The sequence below is a fragment of the Callospermophilus lateralis genome, unplaced genomic scaffold (genome assembly GCF_048772815.1).
Source record: "Callospermophilus lateralis isolate mCalLat2 unplaced genomic scaffold, mCalLat2.hap1 Scaffold_73, whole genome shotgun sequence".
NCBI lineage: Eukaryota > Metazoa > Chordata > Mammalia > Rodentia > Sciuridae > Callospermophilus > Callospermophilus lateralis.
The window spans coordinates 384,812-392,646 of record NW_027515346.1 but is presented as its reverse complement, the minus strand read 5'-3'; the positions used below and the strand labels follow the sequence as shown (position 1 = coordinate 392,646).

General features: G+C 34.4%; 1 pseudogene; it reads left to right on the top strand.

Annotated features, from left to right (window-relative positions):
* The first annotated feature begins 6,039 nt into the window (after window positions 1–6,039).
* On the top strand, window positions 6,040–6,719 carry LOC143389381 (interleukin enhancer-binding factor 2 homolog pseudogene; annotated as a pseudogene).
* Window positions 6,720–7,835: the final 1,116 nt, after the last annotated feature.

Genomic DNA, 7,835 nt, shown 5'->3' with positions numbered 1-7,835 from the left:
GGTTTGTGAAGTAACAAAAGCAAGCCATTAAGTGTGGAGATTCCTTATTGGTTGACTGCTGTATCTATTTTATGCTAATTAGATAGGCTGTGTAAAATGTATAAATACCTCTCCTGTCCTACAATAAACGGCTCCTACTTCTGCTGTATCAACGTACACAAGTTGTTCGTCACCCCCCGGTTATTTTGCTGCAGCCGGACTGTGGCATTCCATCAGGGAAATATTGTCAGATATATTAATATTTTCTTATGTTCATATAAAAGTATAAATTGGAGACACATAAGAAAGTAATTGTCTGTGGAAACATATGATGTTTGTCATTTATTTAAACCATTAGCAGGGAGGATATGTGGGTTACAAAACTTTGATGACTATTGATTAGTTACGGGCACACATTCATTATATATCCTCTTTACCTTTGTGAATGCCTGGAAATGTTTCCTCTATTAGAAGTTACAGTTTAAATATAAACAATTATTTAAATATTTTTTGTTGTTGTTGTTGTTGTTGTTTTGCAGTCCAGGGGATTGAACCCAGGGTCTTGTGCATGCTAGGCAAGCACCTTACTACTGAGCCACATCCTCAGCCCAATATTAAGTATCTCCAAATACTTTTCTCTTTCCATAATGTCTATTTTATGACCTATTAAATGCTTAAATTTATTTAAATGGTTATACTTTTTAAAAAATGAAACCACATGTATTTCTATATTGTTTTAGTGATATGCAGGTAACACTACAAAAATTTTCTTCTGCAGTACTTGATATTTATACTAATTGACTCATTAATTGAAAGTTAAAATGTTCATTTTTCAGGAGAGAGCAGAAAGCGCATTACTAGAGGCTAGGAAGAGGGGGAGGAGAGAGGATACAGGGAGGCTGGATAATGGGAACCAAAGCACAAACAGGAGGGATAAATTCTAGTCTTCTATAGAAGAGTAGAGTGAGTGTAGTTTAAAGTGACTTATACATGTTAAAAAGACTAGAAGAGACGAGATCATACATGAGGTCAAACATGAGGAAACGATAAATGCTAAAGGGGATGAAAAACCAATTGCCCTGAATTGATCATTACTCATCACAAATGTGGATCAAAATATCAAGTTTTATCATATAAGTATGTAAGATTATTACATATCAATTAAAATAAATTATAAACAATATAAATATACTTTAAAAGTGGATAGTCATTAATCATAAAATAGATTTTAAAGTCAGTCTTTTAATGAGCTATTATCAATAATTAATACATATATCCTTGACAGATTCCATGTGTTGGTAAGAATAACAATAAAGAAGAGTACTGTTTACTCTATTTATATTTTATATTCTGTTTTTATAAATTCAAAAGCTTAGCACTTTTGTTCATACGTATAAAGACGTGGAGAATAATATTCAGTTTTTTGACTGACTTGTGAGTGTTATGAAAAAAACTCACACAGTGTTTTTTTACCTTCAATCATATCTATGACCCATTACCACACCACAAATTAGATGTCTTTCTGAATTTTTCAGAAAACAAATAATTTTAAATACCTGATTTACAACTGAAATTTTGGATGGTCTTAGTATTTGTATCCTTTGAATCCATAAATTATAATATTAATCTGGTCTGAGGATATGGGACCTGTGTAATGTTATTAGGTCATGAGGGCAGAGATTCATAAATGGGTTAATGCTTTTACAGAAGAAACATGGGGTATCTTGTTGCCTTTTGAGACATATGAAGCCCCTGGGAGAAATCATCAGGAAGGAGATCCTCACCAGACACTGACACCTCGTTCTTGGATCTCCATCCTTCGTAATTGTGAGAAATAATTTTTTCTATTGCTTGAAAACTACTCAGTTTAGTATTCCTTAGTACAGCCACCTGATGGAAAAGGTCAGATTGCAAAGGGGCTTTAGAGTCACTATCTTAGCATCAATTTCAATTTCAAAATATCCTTTGTTCTTTATCCTAAAGAGTTTTTGGTATGTTTGCAGATGGTTAACCTCAGGACATTGTACAAAAATAAGGTTAAGAACGAGTAGATTGTCTTTCTTGGGTCAAACAGGAAAATGGATAATCTGAGAGGAAAAGTGGGAAAGGAAAATCTGTACCTTCTTAAAGGGAAATATCACAAATTTATTTTAATAGAATAATCCACAAATGAAGTGGAAGTCACAAATCATCCCTGTCCTGATTATGATTAAACACTGAATATCCCAGGTGTTGTTTTCTTGATCAAAACCACTCCTCTAGAAGATGAGAGAATGTATTATCATTAAAAAGTATCTTATTCACCCAAACAACGCTGGAATTTCAAATATACCAAATAGTGGTTCCAAATAATAGTTGTCTATGCATTTAGATTCTGCTGTGCCTCCTTACTAATCTATCTTAATTCTGTATCTTTTCCCACCCTGTAAAACCATCTGTTGTGTACTGTCTCTAATTGATAAGATGCCATTAGCAATGTCCTCCATTATCCTCAGTTTTCCTGTGAACATTTCCTTACCACTGCTCTAATTGACACCTGACAGGTCCTTAAGGACACAATCTCCTTGGCAGGCCTCTTGGTTAGGAGCTGTTTATAGACTCTCACATTTGACCTGTAATCAAGAATGGCAAATGCCTCTTTTTGTCCTGACAGAGCTTCCATATAATCCTCACTATTAACTTTTAAAGGATAGCTCTTATATATTCTATACCATGTTTATATTTATGTCAATCCTCACTTCACTGTTTCACTTCATGTTTTTGCATTATCAAAATGGTATCTACCTGGAATATAGCCTCTGGAAGGGTAATGATTCTTGGCTCAGTTTTGCATAATCAGGAGCTATGCCATAAACTTTGCTTTAAGGCAGCAAGAGGTATTGGCAGGCCCCACAAGTCCAACCTCCAACATTTCCTCTTCTGCATTAAAATTCTAAGCTAATCTCTGGCTTTGCTTCTCTGGCTTGGAAGAGAAGTAGATACTGGTCATGCAACACTACAGAACCTTCTCCAGTTATGGCTTCCTGGAGCTGATCAAGCTGACCTTGGCATCCATATCACTACAACAGAGTCCTTTTTCTCATTTGCGTGTGGGGATCTACTTCTTGATCCAAAACTTGCTTTATTCAAATAAGTCTCAAGCCACCTTGGGCCTAAACTGCCTCAGAATTTTGCATCCTTACATTAGGGCTTAGTTTTTAAGATATTTATATTTCCACATGCATAACAAACTACTTTCTATAATAATTCTCCCTTTAGTCCTTCTGTTCATAATCCATCACTTCATAGCTCACATCAAATGCAGATCTATTATGTAATAAATTTATCTAAAAGTATATTTATCTATCTACTTATTAATTGTAAAGCTTATAGGAGATACAGAAACATATGACAAATGAATTTACCAAGCTTGAGGAATCAAGAATTTTAAAAATGACTCATAACCTTAGATAAAAAATACAAGAGAAAATTTAAGTGTTGAAGGGGAAAGATTACATGCAGAGAACTTTGAGTTCAGTGACAGCCTGGTAGTTCAACAACCTATAATAATTCTGTGTTCTGGGAAAGCCAATAGAGAAATTGGTTTGGGATATTTTACATTAAAAAACTATTGAATATATAGTATGGAATTGTTTCATAAAGCTCTTAAAAATTAAAATAATTAGCAATGTCATGTTGAAATAATCTTATTAATAATCATTCCCTACCCAGGTTCTTAATATACAGCTAATTATGTGTACAGTTTTGTTTCTCCTAATTTTTATTGGGAATCATAAGAGGAAGCAATTTTTAATATAAAACTATCCTTAATAAGAAGTGAACATGATTTATTTAATCACTAGCAGTCTGTCATTTAAAAGATAATTTTTCATTTTAAAATCAAGCACAGAGGAGTCCAGATGAGCTAATGTAAATAAAGAAGAATAACATCAACACACTGGTGAAAACTGGAAGCATGAACTTTTTTGAGTGCATTGTTAATGTCATTTGCTTTAATCATGTCTTTTATGAATTTTACTCAATTTCTGTTTGAAGATGAAAATGTAAGCATAATGTTGTGAAGAAAAATTACAAAGTTTGAAAATTGCCACATTTATAACTCTAGAATAGAAAGCCAGAAAATGCATTTAGTGAAGAGGAAATTAAACAAAGAAAATTGTCTTTCAAAACATAGGCAAAATTCAAATGCACAAGTGCAAAGAAATAGTCCTGAGTTATCAGAAACAAGATGAATAGAGAGGAAAAAGTTCCATCCAACACATTTTGAAGTGATATTGGCAATTAGCAACTCTTGTTTATTGTGCAACTGCAATTCTATTTCAGTCCTGTTTGGAAGAAAGCCCAAAGCTGAAATTGCATAGTTACAAGACTTTAAAAGAAGAGTAAGATATTTCGATAACCCTGAAAAAACATATGTTATGCTTCAGATGACGGGATTAAATGGATTTTTATTTAAAGGGTTTATGGAACAAAGATAAATGTTGCACACATTAACAGCCAAAGGGCAGATGAGGGACACCCACATCTAGAGAAAAAATAGACAGAATTGTATAATGTAAGTTCTATGCCTTGACATTGCTATGGTTGTACTTTCTCAAGTTTCTTACGTGTAAGCTCAATGTTTACAAAATCAGATCATGGCTAAACAAAAAGGACAGAAATGTCTTTTAATTACCCGAACATTTTTATGTAAAGCACAGGCTAAGGATGAATAATGCCTGCTTATATCTGTTTTGTCTTCCAAGATTGATTGTTCAAAATTTGCCTACCCTGAATTTTACCAACATCAGAAAATAAGTTAGTTTAAGAAGTATGTTTTTAATTTTTGACCTAAGGAAAAATATTATGTAGCTTTTACATGTTTAACTAATCATTTTATTCTCACTTCATCTTATTTCATGTTGATTCTTAAAGCATTTATATTTATTTAACAAAACAAACAAGAAAGCAAATAATTGAGTCACAGAACATGTGCAGGACATTTTTCAAAATTTATTTGAATTTCTATTGAAATGAGAAATCATCTTGCAATTTAAAAAGATGAATATTTTACTTATGACAACATTATAAGAAATAGGCTTATTTTGTGTAAGTCTAAAAGCAAGGAAGAAATACTTTTGAAAGGACTGCACATGTATATCCTGACTTGATATTTCTTCTATTATATTGAGATTTTTTTCACACATAGAAATATACACTTGTCCATATCTGGGCACAGAAGAAACATCTCTACAGTAGTGCACATGGCACTCTTTTTCCTCTCTCTGCCCTATTATTTATATTCTTACTTAATTTTTTACAATGTAGAGTTTCAATTTCAAATCAATGGTAATTTGTTCTCTTTGACCAAATTTGAATGTTGCAAATGTTGTCAAAAGAAAAGAATAAAAAGCCACAATAACAATAGAAATAATAACAATAACAATAACAACATCAGGAGATGGGTGTTGATAATTTCCATGGACTTTTTTTAACTACAAAAAAGATCTGAACAAAAGTTAAATGTATATAGCTCCATATATTTTTCCATAATCAATCTATATTATCATGACATCTTAATTAATACATAAAATAGCAACATTTAAATCTCCCTGGGAGAACCATGTTAATGATTACTGCATCTGGGTATAGCTAATATTCTGACATTTAAGTCTATCAATTTTCTTTTTATTTATAAATGTGTGTTAATTTGGATACTGCATTTCTGTGCTTGGCTACTTTCAACATTATAGTTTTTTTGTGTGTTCATTTTTTAAATTCATCCAGCTATTATTTGCATCTGCACTCATGATTTTATAAATGATAGCATTTTGTATAATCAATGAACAGAGTGTTTAGGTATTTTCCACTTAGGAATTATGCTGTTGTAAACATGCATGTGCCTGTGTCTTGGAGAATATGTAAATTCTTTTTTAGTTAGAACATTGACAGATAATAAGGTATGTTTATGTTTAGTTTTTAAGTATAGTATGAAATGATTTTCCAAAGCATTTCCCACAATGTAAACTACCACCAACCATGTCACAGGTTACAGTGAATTTCTAATTTCACTAATACTCGATGATGTCAGTCTCGTTCACTTCAGCAATTTTGTTGTACACGGATAGCATCTACTTATGTTTTCAATCTATGCATTTTTCTCTTTGAAGAAAAGAGAAGGTGTTACAGAATGCTTTAGCAGCAATCTCACATGCTCACTGGTTTGAGGAATATGCTTCTTGTTCCACAGTTAGCATTCTCATCACATTGCTGAAAGACTTGAGGATTTGTTTTTCGGACCTTAAGCCCCTCACACTCTGGATCCTTGACCTACTTGGGCACTGTGATGAATATCCCCACCAGACAACCTCTGGTACTAATTGTGACCTACAGGCATTGCTTGCAGATTCTGGCTGCAAGACTGTTCCTTCCAGGATCAGTGGATATCACTGTCCCCTGTGAGAGTAGCAGCTTCAGAGTACACACATTCGTGATGCTGGAACAGTAGGATATGATCTGCTACCACAGCTCAGACTCTGGTTCAAATCCTGTCACATAGTGGCTTGAGGATGATCCTTGGCCTGGAGGGTGATGCCAGCACTCTTGCTTCTGAACTATCTTCCTGAGATGGATTGGTAGTCACCTTCACAAAAGGATTATAAGAAGCTACCTGAAGGAGAGGACAAGGAAGAGAATACCGAAGAGAATACAGAATACCGCCTCAAGGAGAAGAAGAGGAAAGCCTGGAAACTCAGGGGTGACCTTCCCTTCACTCCCTCTCCTATCCAGAGGGAACACCAGATCCTAATCTAGTTCCCAATGTTTTGTGGGTTTTTGTAAATTTCTGTGGAATAGAAGGGACAACAGGAGAGAAAATAAACTCTAAAGAAAGATGTGTTATTCCATTGGTTTTGGTACTTGTGTAGCAGCCAGAAATCTCCCATTTATAAAACTATGCTATCTATTTATTATATTTTTTTGTGAGTATTGGGGATTGAATTCAGGGGTGTTAGACTGCTGAGCCACATCCCCAGCCCTACTTTGTATTTTATGTAGAGATGGTGTCTCACTGAGCTGCTCAACACCTCACTGCTGCTGAGACTGGCTTGGAAGTCTCTATCCTCCTGCCTCAGCGTACAGAGCACCTGGGATTACAGGTGTGAGCCACCAATCTAGGCTATGTGATGCATTCATCATAAAGCAGGACAGCAACATTTCTTCATAATGTTCCAGAACCCCCAACTCCTAAAAACCCTTCTCAACCATTACTTTGCTGTTAAATGTTGTGAACTGTTAAAGAGCATGGACATTATTTTTTTCTAAGAAAAAAAATGTTATTAGGTCAATGAATGGAAGATTTTGATGCATGTGTCAGCAAGCAGAAATGAGTTTGTCTTATACAAGACTAAAATACAATTTACAAATTACTAAAATTCAGCCGGGCATGGTGGTGCACGATGGTAATATCAGGTGCTCCGGAGACCAAGACAGGAGGATCGCAGGTTCAAAACCAGCCTCAGCAATGGCGAGGCACTAAGCAACTCAGTGAGACCTTGTCTCTGAATAAAATACAAAATAAGGCTGGGGATGTGCCTCAGTGGTTGAGGGCCCCTGGGTTCTATATCTGGTACAACCCTCAAAACAGCAACAACAAAAAAAAAACCCAAAAACAAATTACTAAGATTCAAATCAGTTAATGAAAGTTTCTTTATATATAATTTCTAAATATAGAACATACTTATAAAATATACTATGTACTGTATAGAACTAGAGCTGGCAGGAACAAGAATGTCACTCAGTAGTACAGCACTTACTTGTCTAACATTTAGGGACCTGGGTTCAATCCCCAGGACCAAAACACGGGGGAGCCAGAATAT